This window comes from Rhipicephalus microplus, unplaced genomic scaffold (genome assembly GCF_043290135.1).
Source record: "Rhipicephalus microplus isolate Deutch F79 unplaced genomic scaffold, USDA_Rmic scaffold_13, whole genome shotgun sequence".
Taxonomy (NCBI): Eukaryota; Metazoa; Arthropoda; class Arachnida; order Ixodida; family Ixodidae; genus Rhipicephalus; species Rhipicephalus microplus.
In genome coordinates, this window is record NW_027464586.1 from 17,742,501 (window position 1) to 17,765,427 (window position 22,927).

Below are 22,927 nucleotides of genomic sequence, written 5' to 3' on the forward strand. Positions count from 1 at the left end.
ATCTGGACCGCTACGTAGCGACTTTGTCACCTTAGTATTGACCAAATTCGGCTCTAGGGGGGCACCAGGGTATAAAAACATATGTCTGGTCCCGTGACACAATTTGGAAATTATATGTCTTCTTCACTGATGAAAAGGCTGAGAAAAAGGAGCTCACGGAAGCCGAAATGGCATTTCTGTGGTTTTATCCTCGCGTCCGCTGACTTGATCGCAGTCCGTATGGCCTGGAGCCTTTTCAAATGTCGCTCGAATGTAGAAGAGAGACTACAACATCGACAAGATAAGCGAGACACGACTGCTATTTCAGACCACAAAGCACTGGGTCCATCATCCATTGGAATGTGGCGGGTGCTGAACAAAGGTCAAAAGGGAGTACCTTGAATTCGTTTGAACCGTCCGGTGTCACAAACTCTGTCTTTTCACAATCTCTTTCGTCAACTTCTATCTGCCTATATCCACATTTAGGATCCAATGAGGAAAAATACCTGGCATTTCGCAGCCTATCCAGAGTGTCATCAATTCTTAGAAGAGGATAAACATTCTTTGGTGACGACGTTGAGCTTCCTGTAATCAATGCAGAAACGTCAGTTTTGGTCTTTTTTCTTCACAAGAACAACATGTGACGCCCATGGACTCGATGAAGGCTGGATTACATTGTCTTGGAGCATTTCTTTAACTTGATTACCAATAGTTTCTCTTTCTATTTGTGACACTCGGTAGGAATGCTGGTATATTGGTCTCACTGACTCGTTGACAATGATAGGATGTTTGGCGATGGGAGAGTGACAAACTTTAGATGATAACAAGAAACCATCAGCGAATTCTCTTACAAGACCGCCTATTTTGGCATAAACGTCGTTTATGCCAAACTTCAATGATCCGGTAATTCAAACGGTTGTTTTAAAACATTTCTGGTCCAAAGAATTTCTGGTTCCGTATGTTACTTCTCTTTCTTTAAGGCCCAAAGTACGTTACTGGAGGCCGCGGTGTTCAACATAGTATGTAACTAGAATACGAGCCCTTTATGTACCAACCTATTTCAATGTACTTTCCCCAGAATTTTTCGCACAAAAAAGAAAATACAAATAAAGAAACTGTTACGGCGTACCTATCTACAATAGTAATGCGTGTCATGTGTTACTTCATATACACTCATTCGCAAGCATGATGCTGCACGATTATCCAGTGTGTTATTTTGCTTAAGAAGCATTTGCTCAATATTTTTTTTCCTTTACACCTTTTCACTTTCAATTGCTGTAACCATTTTATAATGCTTGTAACTATTGCTTATATGCCCTGTTGTTTCTAATCTTATATGCACGTTGTTTTTTGTCCTATCATCCCTGTTGGGCCATGAAATACAATCTTGTAACGCGTCTGATTTGTTTTGCTGTCTGCCAGGCTCTGCCACTAAAGCCACCAATTGGCTTTGGCAGGCCTAGTCACATGTACTGTTTTGTTGAAGAAATAAAATGTATTATTATAATTATTATTATTTGTTTTTTCGCGTGGTAGTAGGCCTGGCTTGTCGTCGATGGCTGCAAGAACAGACTCCGCTTCTGGGAAATCAGACTCATTCGTTTCTAAAGTGCGAAGCTCCGTGACCTGGACCAAATGATTCAGACTGGCGATGACGGTTTCCTTCGCAACGTGCTGCAACTTATTTTCAAAGTTTGTAAGTAGAACATTGGTACATCCGTAGCGTAACTTAACAAGGCATCGTGCCATGAAGATCCCTTTTTGAAGTATTAAGGCAGTGTTGTTGTCAGCAAATCTTTCCAATTCACTGAATGCTTTGTTGGTTACTGCGACAGATATGCTTGATGAGTGCGGCGAGTTGGGCAGGTTGGTAACGATGCATGACTAAGAAATCTTAGCGCCACAGAACGGAAACAAAAGAAAGAAACGTAGACAACACGAGCGCTAACTTCAAACCAAGTTTATTAGGAAACACACATGAATATATACGAACTCAAATCACAGAAATCTCACGCCTACTTTTTTACACATATATTGTTGATCTTGGCGGCACCACGACGCCATCATCTGCAATACAAAGGTCATATACATTTTCTTCCATTTCAAAAGTACCAATCGCGTGCCTAGTTGAGAATGAGACGGAAGATTCTCATAAGGTAATTATAGAGCCATTAGCTTGTAATAAATTCATGGCAATAGTCAAGTCTCTTGAGCATTTTGGCAGCACAATAAAACTGGCGACGTATGTGAAACCCCTTATTCCAATTCTTGCATTGCACATTCTAGTAGGGTTGGTGAGGTGCCCTCCTGCTGTGCGAACTTGTGGTCCTTTCGAAGGAGTCAGCACTTCAGTATTTTAGAAAGTCCCCTACTCATTACTGAATAATCTGCGCCTGAATCTACCAGTCCGATGACTTCGTAGCTGTCAACGAACACACGTAAATCGGAAGCAACGCCACTAGTGAAGCACCAGTTTCTTAGTCGGTCGTCGTTCAGAGTCAGCATTGGAGGTTATTCTGAATTAGAGTCGACGGTAGCCTTGCCTCCACAGGTCGCTGACTCTAGTTTTCCCGACGCGGGCTTAGGAAACAAGACCTTGGGGAGCTTGCTGAAGGTTTCGCCTTGAGGCGACCTATACCTCCCCGTTGTCGTTACACGAGGTTGGTGTCGTTGGAAGCAATTTGAGCTTTGATGACCTGACAGGTATTCTTCTATTTGGAAGGGAAGTTCACCATATCGTGGTCGAGGTGCATTGGCAGGAAAACCACGTAGTCCTGCCTTGCGGTAGTGGCACGTTTGGTAGAGGTAACCAGCCTCCCCACAGTGGTAACAAAGCGGTATCCTGTCGGGAGTGCGCCAAACATAACTCTTCCTTAGTCTCCTCTCTAGCGTTGACTGCAGGGTGCTCGGTGGCATCGGGTACTGCATAGGTGTAGCCGCCGTGACGTCTGCACGTCCTGGAGGTCCTCGTAGTAGCATACGTCATTCTCGTCTTCTGATGTAGTGGCAGCTTTGACTGCGTGTTGCTCGAAGGTTCGCGTACCACCTGCCTGACCTCTTCACGGATCACATCGGCCAGAGACAAAAGCACTGGAACGTTCTGGTCAAGGCGCTTCTTGTCGAGCTTTTCTCGCAAAACAGACTGCACGAGCTTGCGTAGTGCGTCCTTGCCGTTACCGAGGACTGGTGGCAACATGACCAAGGAAGTGGTGACCGCATCGCGGTTGTATAATCTTGCTCGCTGTTCTAGCGTCCTTTCTATTGCAGTCGTCTTGGAACGAAACTCGGCGACGGTGCGTGGCGGGCTTCGAATTAGTCCGGCAAAGACTTCTTGCTTCACGCCTCGCATAGATGACGCCACTTCGTGTCTTCGCTTACATTTGAATCCACTCGGCGGAATAGGCGAGACATGTCTTCCACATACAGTGTGACAGTTTCGTTATTTCGCTAATTTCTTGTCGGGAGCGCAGCTTCAGCTCTCTCTTTTTGGTCTGTGTTCGGGAAAGCAGTGAGCTGCTCCCGTCGAAAGTCATCCCACGACCGGAAGGTAGCTTCGTGGTTTTTCTACCACCTTCGTTCACTACCTTCTAGCGCAAAGTAAACACTTTCAAGTTTGCGCTATTCCCCATATCCGTTAGTCTTTGCGACGCGTTCAAAGTGTTCAAGCCAGTCCTCTGCGTCCTCGTAGCTTTCGCCGTGGAAAGGCTTTGGTACCATTGGCTGGCTCACTACATTGCTGGCTGGAGTGACCTGAGCTGTCATGTCAGTTGCGTAGCCGTTCCAGCCGTTGAGGTTCTAAGCGAAGTCGATAAAGGTGAAAATTCAGGACCATTCCCACGTAGGCGTCGACTGCAGTGCTGATGAACAAGCGGCAGCTATATCGGTCCAAACCTCTGTGCTTCTGAACTGTGCTCCGTCACTCGAGAGGAACTTGACATCGTACCCAGCCCCTCCACCGAAGTTCTAACGCATGGTTCGATGAACACTTTTAATAAGCTAACTTAGGCAGGGCGAACTTGTGCCAGAAAATAAAAACACAGCTAGAACCACATCTCCTAGTTGCCTCGAAGATGCACTTCTGCCTCTTCTTCCACGTTCTTTTTTCCGACACGATTCTCACACAGCAGGGCTCCGCAGGCTCGTGCGTCGCAAACCATCTGGAGGGCACAGGTATCGGCTAGCGCGCGTACCTTGAAGTCAAATTGTGTCAATATTTACTAGTTAAACAGCCGAGACTTGTACTAAATTGTTGGAAAGAACTTGGCGGTTAGTACAACACCCATATCATTCACGAGCTGTGAAGTTAAACTATGTCGTTTACATATTCACATGCAAATTATTGTGACAGAAAATTTAGTTTAATTTTATTTCTGTGCTGATTCTAATAACAGCAGGAAATGAATGAAGGTTTCATATTGCCGAGAGCTTATTCCTTCATTTTTATGCCATCGGCTTTCGCCCACAATAACTGTTAACACTGCTAAGTGCAGGCGGTGCCCCATCGGAAGATTGATTGATTGATATGTGGGGTTTATTGTCCCAAAACCACCATATGATTATGAAAGACGCCGTAGTGGAGGGCTCCGGAAATGTCGACCACCTGGGGCCCCATCGGAAGACATGCTCTTCAATTTGTTCTGACTCCTCTGATATGACTGCACACAAAACACCCATAATAAAAGAATCTGTTTTTGGGCTAGTTGGTACAACAGTTCTAAAAGTTAATTCGAGCGTGAACACACGACACGATCACTCACACACGTACACACCGAGGCATCGAACATACACAGCGAATTAACTTTTAGAGACACCAATAGTGAATGCTCTTCATTCCGAAGCTAACGCAGGCCCCATTGACGTTGCCAAAATATTCGAGCTTTTATGTCCAATCACTCAGGGAGCTCATTCAATCAATCTTCACTGATTTGCCACGTTCTCTCTGACCAGTAGTTCTTGCCTCCGCTGCCCTGTAGTATGTTCCATTGAGGGGAAGGCCGGATGTACTCTCGTTATCTGATAGAAGGTGGCTTCAGCTGGGTATCAGAACCTTAGCAGAATATGCCGAAGTGTGCTCGGTACTCATGTTTAGCAAATTTGAAAAGGTCCTAGCTTGAATTTCTCTCGCGCTAACCAATATTTATATGGGAACCATGTTCGAGCGAACTCCGGTGATTTTGACCGTATCTATCTATCTATCTATCTATCTATCTATCTATCTATCTATCTATCTATCTATCTATCTATCTATCTATCTATCTATCTATCTATCTATCCACCTATCTATCTATCTATCTATTTATCTATTTATTTATGTATTTATTTGTTTATTTTGAACCCTTAAAGGCCCCAGCTGGGGTATTACATGAGGGATGGATATTTATTACAAAATAAAAAAAGGGATTCGAGGGAAATCTTGAATTGATGCGGGTCGGAGTGATGCACGGTAGTTGTAGGCAGACGATTCCAGTCCCGTGCGGTTGTCACAAAAAAAGGAGAGAAGATGTGCGGTGCTTTGGTCTGGTGGAGGATAGACTGCGCTTGAATGGTTCGTGCGGCTTGATGAGCGATGGACTGGCAGGATAGCTGGAACTTCATTTGGGGCATGATAAAATTTGTGAAAAAGGCATAGTCGAGATATGTGACGTCGTAATTCAAGATTAGAAAGGTGAACACGAGTTTTAAGTTTGGAAACACTTGAATGGTAGGTATATTTGAGTAGATAAAACGCGCAGCAAAGTTTTGAATCAATTCGAGAATGTTGCATAGGTTAGATTGGTGGGGATCTCAGACAGACCATGCATACTCTAATTTTGGACGAACAAGTGTGACATACGATATTAGTTTAACTGATGGGGGCGCAAGTCTTAAGTGTCTACTTAGAAAACCCAGAGTGCGATTCGTAGAGTTGGCTATGTTAGTCACTCTATCTATCTATCTATCTATCTATCTATCTATCTATCTATCTATCTATCTGTCTATCTATCTATCTATCTATCTATCTATCTATCTATCTATCTATCTATCTATAAATCTATCTATCTATCTATCTATCTATCTATATCTATCTAGCCACCTACGACTTTTAGCTCTCCTACGTATTTCGATAGCCCCACCGCGGTGGTCTAGTGGCTAAGATACGCGGCTGCTGACCCGCAGGTCGCGGGATCAAATTCTGGCTGCTGCGGCTGCATTTCCGATGGAGGCAGAAATGTTGTAGCACCATGTGCTCAGATTTGGGTGCATGGTAAAGATCCCCAGGTGGTCGATATTTCCGGAGCCCTCCACTACGGCGTCTCTCATAATCATATGGTGGTTTTGGGACGTTAAAAACCACAAACCAAATACCCGTTTGGATATTGGTATCTATACACTCTAAGGCAAAAGGGTGTTAAAAGGGTGTGTAGTTTGTTCTTTTGGGGATTAATGAGACTGCCACAACCATTATGCCTTTAAATAACTAACGGCACGTGTTCTAACAGTTAGTCCCCACAGACAAGCTCGAAGGACTAACATTTATTCCTCACATTTACACCTTATTGAGTAGCCGTTAGTCCCATAATTCACCTCAAAGAACTAACATTTAGTCCTAACATTTGCACGTTATAGGGCAACTGTTAATACCCACATTTACACCTTACCGGGCAACCGTTAGTCCTTACAGTGGCACCTCGCCGGACAAATGGTTGATGCACTCAAATGCTCCAATCTGATGAACTTTTAATCCCCAGTTACAACATTGTTTTTCAATGTTGTAATCAACGAACTTTTTGTTGCCAGCTAACTTGAACAGGAGATCGAGCGTATGCTTGGCCGCCGCCACGAACGAAACCGAGCTGGTTTGGATCTAGCGCAGAGGAAGTTGACGGTAATGTGGCCCTTTTCCACAAACTCGAGAGAATGCGAGTGCAGCGCGCAAAAACGAGTTTGCCGCTGCGGCCAACATACGGCACCGAGCTGCTTGCGACCGACTGGCGGGGAAGCCGTCTGTAATGGCGACCAATTTTCACTGAGTTCTGACGCTAGCGAAAGCCCTGCCAGCCCGTGCTGGTGCACACACAGCGCGCGACATACTACAGCCAATCTCGTTACGAAAAGCCGCAACGTGTTTTTGATGACTCCCAACTCAGCGACGAGGTCTCAATGCAATATCAGGAGCCCAGAGCTCATGACGGCAGCGAAGACAGGCGAGCACTCGATGAGCGAGAGTACGGGAGGCCGACGGCAAAGGCGGTCAGTTTCCAGGTGGTCGCAAAACACAGGCGATTTGCAGACGCCCAAGCTGACCTTCGCGGTGCATTTCGTGCGTGCGATATACAACACGACCAAGCCCGTTGCAGGCAAGCGCAATTCGTATCACACACGCGACAAGTGGAGTAGTATAAAAAATGAAAACCTACATGCGAAAACATTGAGCGCTGATTTCCGCCCTGAGTCTGACTGAATTATATATCCCATAGGCCTGCTGTCTTCTGGCCGCCATGTTGGCCTTCCTAACTGTTGCGGTCGTGTGTTGGTCGTGACTATCTTGAAGCCAGAGATATAGAGTGCGGCTTGGTGACGTATCGAGACCTGCTCCAGACTTCATGGGTGTGGCAAAACGTACAAGCAGCAGCGCACGCTAATCCAAGCTTTCACACAAGCACCACGTCCTAATTTCTAGATCGTCGAATCCAGACGGCCGCAGTCGGGTACTCCGAGCGCAATGCAACGCGAACCGTCGCCAGCAAAATACGTGGAAAAACTGAGCTAGCAGAAGAGGAGAATGTGGGCTGGTCACCTTGGCAACGCTTTGCGCACTGCCCGCATTTTCCGGACCGCTCATCTCTTTAGAGCGTGCTTGGAGACGAAGTGGGTTTAACGGGGCACGCTTCCCTCTGTAGTTCCTCCTCAGCGGTCTATCGGTTCATTGCGCACGCCTATTGGGCTTCGTTACTCCTTTTTGGGTAATTTTGCCTTAGAGTGTATGGCATAACATGACTGCATAACGAGTATAAGTGACTAGTCATAACATGAAAATCATGAGATGTATGACACTACCTACCACGCGCATGATCCGCTCAGAATTGTTTTTCTAACTTCACGTTGGTATTACGTACCCTGAACGAATGACAAACGTTTAACAGGTGCAAGCATATTAATCATGATATGCGCATCAGAGAAAACGTGACTACATGCTACGTTCACATTGCGCTCGTGATTGTTTAGCTAGCTTCAAATATACAAAATTTCGTGTTGCGTGACGTGAATGGATGACTAATGTGTTTGAATGGTGAAAGCATGATAATTATCATATGCGCGTCATGTAAAACACGACTACATTGTACGCTCATAGCACGCTGGCAACTGTTTCGCTAGCTTTGCATGTACCAAATTTAGTAATAAGTGAAGTGAATGGATGACGAAAGTATATGACTAGTACAAATATGGTAGTCACTACACAAGTATCAAGTAAGAACAATACTATGTGCTACGCACAAAACGCGGTTGCGAGGGTTTCGCTGTCTTCACATATACCAAATTTGGTGTTACGTTACGTCAATGGATGACAAATACAAATGCCAGGCGTAACTATCATAATCTTGATATGAAAGTCATGTACAGCGTATTTACGTCCTTCGCGTGACGCTGTGCTGAATTTATTGACATATGAATTTTCCTCTTTTGTGCTTAATATAACATCGATTCCCGCTTTACGTTACATTGGCCAATTATTTGTACAGAATTTGTTAGTGGAGGAAAAGAGCTGTTTGAAGCCTTATATAGCTTATTTATTTATTTATATATTGATACTTTTAGCCAATGGTCGTTACAGGGTGCGGTAAGAAAATACACTTCACTTCTTGACACAAGCAAAACAAAAATGTAAACAGGAAAGACAACACAACGGGCACTTTTAACAGAGGACCAATCTAACAGGTAAGTTATTGAAGGTTTACACAGTAGTGACCAACGATTGACATGGTAGCATAACTTCATACAAAACACTTGACAGATGCTATATACTATACAACACAAACTTCAGCGTCGTAAAAACTCTTCCTACTAACGTAAGGCACAGTTATAGAAAACATACAAAATTGGAACATCTTCGGGTAGAACAGATGAGGTAACAACGCCTAAATATGGTTACCTAGAGGAGTAATATGCCATTACCGTCTTTGCAAATTCCTCTGTAGAATTTTTTGATTTATGGTATCGGGTATTGCATTCTATTCTTCAATTGTTTTCGGGAAGAGGGATGATTGAAAGGTGTCAACCTTTGTAGGCATAGACACAAACTGGTCCTCATGGCTAGATCTAACATCCCGTGAAATACGTGACGTTCTGTTTTGTTTGTCTGTAGGGGTTGAAGCTAAAGCAGTTGTGTTTCATTAAGTGTATGAATTTCAATCTGGCCACTTTTCGTCGCAATGAAAGGTCAGGCAATTTTAGTTGAGTCAGCATTTCGGTCACTGAGTCTATGTACCTATATTTCGATATTAAAACCTTGCTGCACGCCTGTGTATTTTTTTTTCAATTTTTTTTACTTCATTTTTTGTATGTGGATCTTATATTATGCTTCCGTATTCTAGTGCGAGACGTATTAAAGTCAGATATGTTGTTAGTTTAACATCTCGGAAAGCAGATTTCAACTTACGTCTAAGTGACCAGAGTTTAACCTCAGCGGCATTACGTAAGTTAGGAATATGCACTTTCCAAGACAAGTCATCTAATATCGTAATGCCTAAATACTAAAAGTGCCTCACTTGTGTGAATGGCTTACCGTCTAATATGTAATTGAAAACTGACAGATTTTTGTTTTCCTAGTTATGTGTGTGTATACCGTTTTCTCTTAGTTTGTTTTTCCATTTCCATAGCGTGCACCAATCAGCAATGATTGCAGCGCTGAGGCTAACTCTAGGTGATCTTCATGAGTTGATATTATAAATTATGTTAGGCAATCGTCTGCAAACAGACGAACAGTAAGTTTCCTACTACATTTAACCCTCTAACTGGCAAGATAAGAGGAAACAATGCAAACTATATTTTGCTGTTTTATTTCTTCTTTAGAACCACCACAGAACCAACAAAAGAAGTTTTATGATGTTTTGTAAAAAACCAAAAAAAGTTTGAGGAGGTCTACATTTTGTTGATCTGCTAGTTAACGGTAAATAGACAGAGTTTTAAAAAGATCACAGCATATCCACATAGTGAATGATGATTAATGGGGCGAAGCATTCGTCAGTGCTTGCGTCTGTCCTTACGCCCGTCTGTCTATGCGTCCGCGATTCCGTCAGTCCGTGCTTCCATTCGTCCGTCTGTCCATGCGTCCTTGCTTCTATTTTTCCATTCTTTCATTTTTTCGTTCATTCAATTGTTCTTGCTTCCGTCCATCCGGCCATCGGGTGTCCATGCTTCAGTTCATCCGCTCGTTCTTGCTTCCATCCGTCCGTCCGTCTTTCTGTCTGTCTGTGTGCGTGTCTGTGTGGCTGTCTGTATGTCTCTGTATGCCCCTTTGTCTGGCCGTTCATCTGTCTGTCCATCCGTTCTTTCATCACTCACTGTAGCACAATGTTCATGCTCCACTTTCCATAGAAGATGTTCATACCCATTCCAGCAAAGAACAAGATCAGTGAATTCTACGAAATTACAGCCACGTCGTTCTATTGTGAAACATACCATACTCCTGGCAAAAATTTTTCATGGCAAAAAACTACTCGGTATTCATGGATCCTACTGCACACGCAATAGCTTGTCTGGTTTTATTTGCATTGAAAATGTTACAGCATCTAACAATTACAACACTGAAAGTGCGCAACACAAAGCGTGCAGAAGCCATGCTATTTTACAACGCGCGGGGTGTTCCGCAAGCCTTGCCTGGCGATTCCATTATATTGTGGACTGCAGTAACGGCTTGCTTCCTCAGCGTCTCAACTAAACAATGCCATGACATTCGTACGACAGGTTCTTCATACCTCCTTTTACGTATTTGAAAAATGTAAATTAGCTTACCTTGTTATAGATCTTGGAACGTGAGGCAGAAATCCGCCGTCGCGGAGAACGTCAGCGAACCGCACGTGCTACATTATTGTCAACAAAGCATCAACTAGCACTCTTTGTTGTCTTCTCTGCCAACTAGAATCTAGAGCACGTGTTGTTTAGCCGCTAAATTTAGCAAATCAAGCTCACACTATGTGTGCCTTCTGAACAGGAGCGGCTTTTTCTTGGGTCTCCAGTATAATGTACAGGTTAAAGGTTTAAAGTTGGCCAATTAGTTGAAAAGCATGGGAACTTCCAGGCCTGTTTCGAGTTCGAGAAAATATATTGAAATTAATACCAGTCAGCCAAGGGCTTTTGACAAGCCAACCAAAAGACATCATTGCAAGCATAATGTAGCAGAAAACATTTAGGGTGAATTTTCGAAGGTGTTGGATATGGTTGGACATAACACCTTCGTAAGCGAAAATTCATAATGAAATAAATGAAAGCGCAAACTAACGGGATGCAAGAAAAGAGGCAAGCAAGCACAGACTCAAACTCGGTTTATTCAGAAAATAAATTATATACCAGAAAAAAGAGAAAGGGGAAAAGCTAGGGAAAAAGTTCCACCACAATCAGCGGTCGTCCAAAAACGAGTTTTCACAATCTAACAGTGATATAGACGGTGAACGTACACAACTATCAATATTCTTTTCAATAAAAAGCTTCCGCAATCTTTCTAGTTTTCGTGTCATGATGGCTGTATAAGACAAATTATTTATCATTTATATCTTATTGAACTCTTAAAGACCCCTTGCGGGGTATTACATAAGGGGGAGGCAAAAACACAATTCAACAAATGCATGATTGTCAATGGTACAAAGCATAATCGAAAGTGAACCACATGACAAAAAACAATGTCAACAGAAGGAAAAATATATATATACGTGGAAGAGAACGGCACCAATTGTAAATAAGTAACATATCAAGTGATTTGTGATTAGCTGTTTAAATTTTAAGGGGTTTTGTTCGTGCACTATCGATTCAGGCAGGTTATTCCAGCATTCAATGGCAGTAGGTAAAAATAATTTATTGAAAGCGTTAGTTGAACCATGTAAGCGCTGTAAACTCAGGGAGTTAAAGAGGCGACGCGATGAACGGGCGGGAGGTATAAGAACGGTATTGCGTTGCGACGGGAAATTATGGTATAGTTTGTGCAGAAGGCAGAGCCTAGTGACTTTGCGGCGAATTTCTAGAGGGGGGAGGTTGAGGGATAGTTTGATACTGGTAATACTTAAGCAAGAACTGTATTGTGAGGTGATGAATCTGGCAGCGCGATGATGAATTGCTTCTAATGCGTCCACTTGGTAATTTTGGCGAGGGTTCCAAATTGCAGAAGCATATTCAAGTTTAGTACGCGTAAAGGTTTCGTAAGCTATTTTTCGGATTTGCGGTGGGCAGGACGTAAGCGATCTTTTTATGTAGCTAAGTGATTTTGCTGAAGCGGTGACTAGTTGTTCTATGTGCTCGGACCATGTTAGTTTACTTGTTAATATTACGCTAAGATAACGATAGAAGTCGACCTGGGTTAAGGGTTGGAAGTTCACAGAATACTGGAAGAAAATGTTAGTGCGCTTGCGCTAAACTTGCATGAATTTACATTGTTGTGTATTAAGCTGCATTAGCCACCGCGAACACCAATTTTGTATGTTAGACAAGTCATTATGGAGTGTAATTTGGTCAGTGCAACATGAGATGCGACAGTAAAGCACACAATCGTCTGCAAAAAGGCGGATGGTAGAATATATTTTGTCTGGAATATCATTATTAAAGATTATAAACAAAAGAGGCCTAGGAACGGAACCTTGCGGTACACCGGAAACTACATCAACACAGGTTGATTCATTATTCGCGACAACAGTTTACTGAACACGACTGGTTAGAAAATTTTAATCCAAGATAGGGCTAAGGGGTCTATACTGAGACAAAAAAGTTTACTTATTAGACTGCGGTGGGGGAACACGGTCGAAAGCTTTGGAGAAGTCGAGGTATATTACGTCTGTTTGAAAAAAAGAGTCTAGGTTAAAATGAAGGTCAGTAGAAATTTCGTACCGCTGTGTCTCGCATGACAGTCCGCGCCAGAACCCGTGCTGGTTAGAAAAAAAGAAGGAATTTTGGTCCAGATGAGTTGCAATGTGGGAGTAGATTACGTGTTCTAGCAGCTTGCAGGCAATAAATGTTAAGAAAATAGGACGATAGTTTGGGAGCTCTGAAGGGCCTCCTGATTTGGGCATGTGGGTGACTATACTTCTCTTCCAGTCTTTAGGAATAAAACCAGTGTCACGGGATTGGTTAAAAATAAATTGTAGGATAAGACTGGATATTATTTTTCTGCTTTTCAAAATTTTAGCGGGTATATTGTCTGGGCCAGGAGAACTCGAGAATTTAAGGTCGTCGATTAGATTTGCTATTCCTTCGCTTGTAACGAAAATGCGTGGCATCTGCGGGAAGTCTCTGGGCGGCAAGGACGGAACATCGGTGAAGGGTTCATGCGTAAATACAGATGAAAAATTGCAATTCATGATTTCGGCGGAGTCAGTGGCAGAAACGGCCGAACCATCGGGATTAGTTAATGTCAAGTTTTGAGCAGCGCTGTTTTAGAAAACAAATACTTCCATAATTTTTGTGGGTTGTCGCGCAGTATTCCGAGGAGATCATGACCGAAGAATTGCCTTTTTGCATTTTTAGCAGTGAAGTGTACTCGCGAAAATGTGTGCGATACTTTTCCCATTTAACAGGGGATTTCGATTATTTGGCTTCTCTGAAGAGGCGTTTTTTTCTTTTTTGACAGCCTCCTCAAGGAATTAGAGTACCATGATCTTTCGGCATCCCTACGAATACAGGTTATAGGTACATGTCGGTCAAATAAAGACAGCAATTTGTTTTTAAATAACACCCAGTTTTGTTCCACTGTTCGCGAAGCAGCACAATGAAAAAAACCGTTTCATAGAAATCTGCCAGTTCTTCATTAATTTTGAAAAAAATTGGCTTTGTTATAGTCGCGGATGTACTTATTGAGAGGTTGTCGGGTAGGAATGGGAATGGAAAGGCCAATTATTAAAATTTTATGGTCACTGATACCATCTACGCATTGAACTGAGTTTACAAGATCGGGAGTTGAGACAAAAATAAATCGAGTATGTTGGTACCCCGAATGGGCATAGTAACCATTTGGGCAAAATTAAACATAAGGCACAAATCTAGAAAGTTTCTTGAAAAGGGTGAGTGAGCAGCTAGATGAACCCAATCAATGTCTGAAAAATTGAAGTCCCCACACAATAAAAAGGTCGAACAGGAAAGAGAGAAGTTAGGTCTAAGAAAACAGAGTAGAGTTCTTGTGTAAAATTATTGTAAGAGTCGGGGGCTTGATAACATGCGATTAGTACTGCTTTACTGGTGGAAAAAGTTAGATTTACGCACAGGATTTAATGACGGCATTCGGCATCAATTCTGGAGGAAGGCAAACTAGGCTTTACAAGCACCACAACCCCGCCTCCCCGGTGCCCCAGCCTATCTTGCCTGTGAATACAGTGTGAAGATTTTGTGGAATGTAGTTCGTTATCCTGAATGTCCGGGTTAAGCCAAGATTCAGTAAATATCGCTAGATACGTATTGTTATCGTCCAGTAGAGCTTCAACGGTTTCTCTTTTGGGCAGATAGCTCCGGACGTTAGTAAGCATTACAGTTGCGTTATGGGAAGCTGAAATGGCTGTCAAGGGCTTGCTAGGAACGTTAGCAAGAGAGAGAGCGGACTTGTGGACACGTGGAAATTGCTATGCGGTTAGTTCAACAACTAAATCGGTCATTGCGTCGTAGGTGTATTGTTTCTTAACAATTGTCAGTTTGTCGAAGCGGATTTTAAAGGTGGCGTTACTTTGCTGCCCAAAATAGTATAACTTTTGCCTTGCGAGGTGCACGCGTGCTGAATACGCGTCTTCCCGTATAAAGGAGATTGTTCCTCCAGTTTCCGAGAAGACTTGAGGATTCTAGATTTATCTTTGAAGTGCGCAAACATAACGATCTATGGGCGCATTTTGTCGGCGCAGTAGTGACCGAGCCGGTGCGCACGCTCTAAAGCTGTGTCGGTGATGATTATTTAGAGGTTCGTGGCGCGAAAAAAAATAATTTTGCTTCATATTCGGCCCAAGTTTCTGTATTTTTGTCTTTAATTTTGAAGAACAATAGATTCTATCGGCGTAGGTGGTTTTCAGCGTCTTTACATTTGTCAGCGAGTTGTTTTACCTCAGAAGAAAGAGAAGCGATTTCGGAGGGAGGGGGGATTCAAGAGGTGGGCTTTTGCACTGATTTATGTCGAATTTTTTTCAACCACACCTAGACGCGACGAGAGGTTGCCGACAAGATTTTCGATGTTAGCATGAGCCAAGCGGATAGATGCAAGTTCGTCCCAAATGGTAGATTGCGTAAGTTCTAAGCAGGATACCTTTTCTGGAAGGCTTTCGAAAGTTTCCAGGGGTCCCGGGTTCATCTCAACACAACCGGACAGAATTAGAAGTAGACCGATAAGGTGGCACGTTGCACAGTGTTCAAAAAGAGATTCATACACAGCTTTGCGGCAGAAGCCAAGCACTTCAGTGGGGCACTACACCGCTAACAAAAAACGTTTGTTAGAACGAATACAGAAGGCGCGGGGTACGTAACCAACCTGCATGAAGAACGACAAGTTGAAGGTCATGCTCGCAGTGGTAGCGTGCCCCAACTGGCTACGGAGGGAGGAGGGCTTTTGTAGTCGGACAGATAAATTGATTGTGGCTTGTGGTTGCAGACCAGGTAGCGGGGTGAGTCCAGAATCGGCAGGAAGGGCCAGATGTTCTCGCGGATGTCCGCGTTGACGGATTCGGAAACGGGCCTTGTCGTCTGTGGGACGAGGCGAAACGGGCATGCTTCGGTGTTGACGAAGCTTAATGGCAAGGTGGCTGACAATGACAGCAGGCCCTGCATGAAGAGCGACAATTTGAAGGCCATTCTCGCAGCGGTAGCGTGCCCCAACTGGCTACGGAGGGAGGAGGGCTTTTGTAGTCGGGCAGATAAATCTGCCGCGCTGATTGTGGCTTGTGGTTGCCAGACCAGGTAGCGGGGTGAGTCCAGAATCGGCAGGAAGGGCCAGATGTTCTCGCGGATGTCCGCGTTGACGGATTCGGAAACGGGCCTTGTCGTCTGTGGGACGAGGCGAAACGGGCATGCTTCGGTGTTGACGAAGCTTAATGGCAAGGTGGCTGACCATGACAGCAGGACCTGCATGAAGAGCGACAATTTGAAGGCCATGCTCGCAGCGGTAGCGTGCCCCAACTGGCTGCGGAGGGAGGAGGGCTTTTGTAGTCGGGCAGATAAATCCGCCGCGCTGATTGTGGCTTGTGGTTGCCAGACCAGGTAACGGGTGGAGTCCAGAATCGACAGGAAGGGCCAGATGTTCTCGCGGATGTCCGCGTTGACGGATTCGGAAACGGGCCTTGTCGTCTGTGGGACGAGGCGAAACGGGCATGCTTCGGTGTTGACGAAGCTTAATGGCAAGGTGGCTGACCATGACAGCAGGACCTGCATGAAGAGCGACAATTTGAAGGCCATGCTCGCAGCGGTAGCGTGCCCCAACTGGCTACGGAGGGAGGAGGGCTTTTGTAGTCGGGCAGATAAATCCGCCGCGCTGATTGTGGCTTGTGGTTGCAGACCAGGTAGCGGGGTGAGTCCAGAATCGGCAGGAAGGGCCAGATGTTCTCGCGAATGTCCGCGTTGACGGATTCGGAAACGGGCCTTGTCGTCTGTGGGACGAGGCGAAACGGGCATGCTTCGGTGTTGACGAAGCTTAATGGCAAGGTGGCTGACCATGACAGCAGGACCTGCATGAAGAGCGACAATTTGAAGGCCATGCTCGCAGCGGTAGCGTGCCCCAACTGGCTACGGAGGGAGGAGGGCTTTTGTAGTCGGGCAGATAAATCCGCCGCGCTGATTGTGGCTTGTGGTTGCAGACCAGGTAGCGGGGTGAGTCCAGAATCGGCAGGAAGGGCCAGATGTTCTAGCGGATGTCCGCGTTGACGGATTCGGAAACGGGCCTTGTCGTCTGTGGGACGAGGCGAAACGGGCATGCTTCGGTGTTGACGAAGCTTAATGGCAAGGTGGCTGACCATGACAGCAGGACCTGCATGAAGAGCGACAATTTGAAGGCCATGCTCGCAGCGGTAGCGTGCCCCAACTGGCTACGGAGGGAGGAGGGCTTTTGTAGTCGGGCAGATAAATCCGCCGCGCTGATTGTGGCTTGTGGTTGCCAGACCAGGTAACGGGGGTAGTCCAGAATCGGCGGGAAGGGCCAGAAGTTCTCGCGGGTTTCCGCGTTGACGGATACGAAGACGGGCCTTGTCGGCTGTGAGACGAGGCGAAACGGGCATGCTTCGGTGTTGACGAGGTTTACGGGCAAGTTGGCTGACCATGACAGGAGGACCTGCATGATGAGCGACAATTTGAAGGCCATGCTCGCAGCGGTAGCGTGCCCTCTTTGCGCGAAAATTCAGGTACGCAGCCACACTTTTTGAAATGGGCAGACAAATGTTAACCCGGGGATAAATTCAGCGCATTGTAGTGTTCTCGCAGGCAAACATTCAAGTAGCGCCCAGTCTGCCCAATGTATAACCTGCTGCAAGACAGTTGAATACAATAAACGACATTAAATCGACCATTGGGGAAAGAATTGATATGCTTGACACCACAACCTTTCTTTACAAGACCTGCCATCATTCTGCTTTGTAAGTCAATTTTAGAACTCATTTGCTGCAGTATTCCAGTTGCGGAAAACACAACGTCGAGGTTGAAGTTTTTCGTACATTTTTTTTCTTATGCGAAAACTCGTGCACATATGGGACTACCACAAACTTACGTCGTTTATCTGCCTCCTTTAAGGGGCATCCCTTCCCTTTCTTCATACGCAGTACCTTCTGAGCAGCGAAAATGAGGACTTTGGACGGAAAGCCTGACTCTCGCAACTAATTATTTGATTAGAAAAAAACCCACGCCATTTTGTGAAAACATGATTTCGTTACAGCAGAATTGAGAAGGTTAATCGCAATACCCAATTTTACTACTTTAGAACGCGAAGAACAGTAGCCAAATTGGTTTCTTTGAACCGGGAGAGTAGGACGGGGGAGTTGGTTTGCGCTTACAATTATTTAATTATGAATTTGTACCTACTAGCCCGCCTGTCAACCTTTAAGCAAAATTTCTTATGGCCCAATGGCGTCTTTACCGCAGGCAGGTGCCGACACGTTTACCACTGCAGGCCGCGCCGAAGTAGGAGAGCCCAGCAAGGGGCCTTCCTCATTTGATTACTACACTCGACAGCCCCAGCAGACCCGCTACGATCTTGTGTGTCAGCTACCTCGAGGCCGACAAGACACGGATGACGAGTGTGCCATTGCTTACAAACCAATCCGAAACTCGACAGATGTTCGGGTGCGCCATAATATGTTGTATTGTAGGACTTAAAGAAAAACGAGTAATACTCCTGTTTTGTAAAGGTCTCATTAGGGCACTAAGTGTAATTACTGGGCACTTCTAAACCAATTTTAAAACAACAGACATGTTGAAAAACAAGTGCCCTACAGCACTAAATGCCATTAGTTATCAGGGCGCTTTCTCAATATCTACGGACTGCATCCACACTACCGCACATATTTTGATACAATTCGAAGGAAAAGAATATGCAGCCAAAGCAAGGACTACTGAATAACGTCCCAAATTCTACAGAGTTTTTCTAACTAACTGTGACAAATTACAAATCCCCCAAAAGGCGGCGAGCCGATGAGATTAAGAGCAATATTTTTCAATGTTGTACGAAGGAAAGAAAATATAAGTTCTAGTTTCCGAGTAATAAGTAATGGTACTGTATATGTGAAGAAATAAAAGTGGTCCAAAAAATAACTTGCCACCGGCTAGAATATTTCCTACTGTAGCAAATCAGTACGTGTTACGGGATCTCCAAGAGATTTTTTACGAAAGATCGCGGTCACGATTGCTAACCGCCTGAGTGTGAGCGCAAGCTGCCCTAATCCACATTCAATTCACTATATAACAAGTTCTGTTGACTTGATTCCTCTACGAAGTATTTCATACTTCATTTTACAGACTTCGTCATTCTGTGGTCTCTTGTATTTGCTTCTTCCAGTGGCAACCCATTCAAATGATGTACAATATGCATTTAAACGTTGTGAGACACACAATTGTGCCACCTTCAATTTTTCTCAAACGATCTGTTGGCTGGCGGGGGTGATGTAGCCATGTTTTCTTGAGCAAATAATCTCGTTAGTACATGCCGAGACAGCTTAGCACATAAAATATTCACTGCTAATCAAGAGGGTGCAAGCAAGGGCAGTCAGCCTTAAAGCCGGCCTGTGAAGCTTCATTACTGAGCTGATAGAATTTGTTCATGACATCAAAAGCTCTTTAAACATCGGTGACTCATTTATTACCATATTGCCACGCTTTATGCCTCCAAGTTTGTTCAATCTGTTTTGTGGCCAGTGTATTGTCGCACTTGATTGTAATACCCCCTTTTGAAGCCAAGTGCAAGTTTTCTTTTTCCTGTTGTGTGCCCCACTACAGCCATCTCATTTTAACAGGAAGAGTGATTCACCCTACCGCCACTAGACTATGGTTATCAGTGTAACGGGGTTTTTAAGAATATTACGATAATACGAACTTCATTGCGTCACTGACCATAAATAACATCTGCAATAAAAACGTTCAGGCAGTTGTACGTTTTTTTCTCGTTTATGAAAACAACACACGAACATGAAACACACAAAACGCACTGATAATAAAAAAACATCATAAATTATATCCAAAGTGCACTGAGCAGCCACATAAAGAAGTCTATTCCAAACTTGACTGAAGCAAACTCACCGGTTAGTAATGCTACTAAGATGTCGAGGACGTCTACGGCGACCAGATACGAGCACGAGAAAGCTGTCGTCGAAGCGACTCGGTAAAAAGCAAGGTGACGCTCAGATGTAGGTACGACGGAGTAAGTGTGTGCGGAAGACAAGGTGAATGAAGTCAGGCAATCTTCTCGGATGTGCGGACGAGGAACCACTACCAAGCAATTTAGACAAATCACCACGGGGATCTGGTGGCTGCGGTATCTGACTGCTGGCTCCGTGGTCTGTCAAAGTTTGAGGTCAAGCGAAGCAGGTCGCTCCGTCTCCTGACTTCTGTCAGGCACTCGGGGTAGGCCACGACTATGACGCTCTCGAACTGCCTGCACCCCGCTTCTCGCCGAACGAACACCACCTTCCCAACTGCATCGCACTCCTCGGGTCGACTAGATGACTTTTCCTTAGAGGTTGCTGGGCTGCCGTGCTAACAAGTAATGGGCCCTTCAATCCTCCATGACGACTGCTTATTGGGCCACTTCGTTCTTAGGTTGTTTACGTAGCGTCGTCACGCTGGTGTTCTTCGTCGTCGTCTTCACTCGGTTTCTGCTTGCTCGAGCCCTGCTCGTTTTTTTACTTTTAGAGTCGCGCACTATTCCGAAGCAATAACTTGACCAGCGGACTGCACTCATCACCAGGCCCCTGATTTGGCAAGTTTCTCTGCGAAAAGCTGAAGTCGAGTGCGCCATACCCAATTCACACTCCATTAGCAAACCATATATTTACTTCAAATTTCTTGATCACCAAGGAGTTCAACAAATGCACACCAAATGTTTGTAAAAGTAGTTGAAATGCTGTAAAAAACTGGCTTGTCACATGACATGCATTATCGGAGAATATTTATTAGCCAACATTCTCAAGCCGTTTTCTTGGGTCAAAAGTCGAAAACAGCAGTTTGTTAATGCCCTAAGTGTCCAGGTATAGCGTGCAAAACCAGTCAAATAGCACTTCTCCGACACTTAGGAGGACCCGGGAGAGACACTTTGAACTCTGTTCGCTGAAACGCTTTTGTGTACCGCTGCGTAAGAACACGCCTACGCTCAGCGAAGTATGTAAAAGCCACCTCTAGAGTGTGCTAAATCACAGTGCAACAAGAAATGGACCCGCACATCACGCCCTGCGAGACGCATCGAGACGCCAGCGCCCTAACGGTGCCTTCCTGCATGAGAAGTCTGCAGACACCTTGATCTACTTTGAAATCATTTGGTCGACCTAACATTTCAGAGGACGTGGCCTCTGAGACCAGAGATGCCTTGTCTACAGCCGATAGTTATAGCGCGAGGACAGAATGATGACAAAGAGTCGTGCTATAACTATCGTAATGTCATACCAACTAGCCCAAATTGCCATAATTTGTAAGCAGCATTACATGGCTCTCCACTAATTAAATTAGACCACAACACTTGGCCACCCTCTTCAATCTCACCAGTGGATCTTGCGCTGGGTTCAACGTATTCTAATTTTGTATTGGCATTATCCTGCCTAGCCTCTTCATCATATATGGTCTCCCCAACACGGAATGTCGTTCTGTTTGTCTGAAGGTGTACGTGCTTCTATTTGTCTTGAGCATATTATATCTGTATTGACATTAGAAGTGTGACACTTCTGCTCCATGACTGAATCCCCCGCAAAAGTCTTCCTAGCCTCTCGCGCGCGAACATTTATGCATGGTACATTGTCTGGTTTACGCATAGGCAATTGTTGCCCTGTTGCCATCTCTGCTGATAACTTGAATGACTCATCGAGGTATTCCTGTTTCTCTTAAAGCACCAGCTTTGTGGTTCCAGGACCTCTTCGCATTGGCGGGAAATACTCAATCACGACCGTCAAGTCTTCGTGTTCACCACAACGCACCTGAACGTCCACAGAACGCAAGCAAATCGAGAAACGTTTCTCGTCTAACGCCGCCTTCTCGCGAACCATATTGGCCCCATGCTCCTGTGCACGAGAATCTCGCTCTTCCTGCTCGCCTCATGCACACGCATAGCGCTGTGTTTGCTCACGGCGTGCACGCGCCTCCCACTCTGCCTGCTCACGTCAGGCCTCGTGTTCAGTGGCCTGCTCCTCTCTGTTACGAGATTTCTCTCCTGTCATCCACTCCTCAGTTGGTCTATGTTCAGGCCTAGCCTGTCAGCAATGCTACTCAGCTTACCTAAATCCATAATTTAGTGGTTATGTTTCACAGAAATCAGCCTCGCCTCACATTAGGTGCCATTGTAGAGGGGTTTTTGAGAATATTTCAATTAGATAAACTTTATGGCATCACTGACCACAACGTCCTAAGAAATATGGCAAGGCTGTTTTCAGTTTTTCTCACTTGATGAAACAACAAGCAAACGTAAAACAGACAACACGCACTGGTTGTAATGAAACATTCTACAACCTATGCAAATAGCTTGAAGCAGAAGCATAAAGAAGTCTAGTCCGAACTCAACCGAAGCAGTGTCAGCAGCGAGTGCTGCTACGTGTCGGGAACGTCTATGGCAAGCAGATACGAGCACGAAGATGCTGTCTTCGGAGAGATTCGGCGAAGATGAAGACAACGCTCAGGCGCAGCCTTGATGGAGTAAGTGGGTGCCGAACACAGGGCTGACAAAGTCGGGAAATCAGCTCAGACGCCCGGTCCAGGGACCCTAGCCAAGCAATCGGAACGAACCACGATCGTGTCCGGCTGGCTGCAGTATCTTTCCTCTGTCTTCGTGGAACGTAGAAGGCTGAGTTGAAGCGAAGCAGGTCGCTCCATCTCCGGACCTCTGTCAGGCACTCGGGGAAAGCCACGACCATGAAGCTAGCCAACTGCTTCCACCCTGCACCTCGCTAATCAAACATCACCTTTCCATTGCGTCACACTTCTAAGGTCGACTCGTGTACATGTCATTAGAACTTGCTGGGGAGCCGCGTCTCAAGTGATTGGTCCTTTAAAAGTCCGTGGCGACTGCTGATTGGGCCACTTTGTTTTATGTTATTAAGGTAACGTCTTCGCCCCCCCCCCCGAT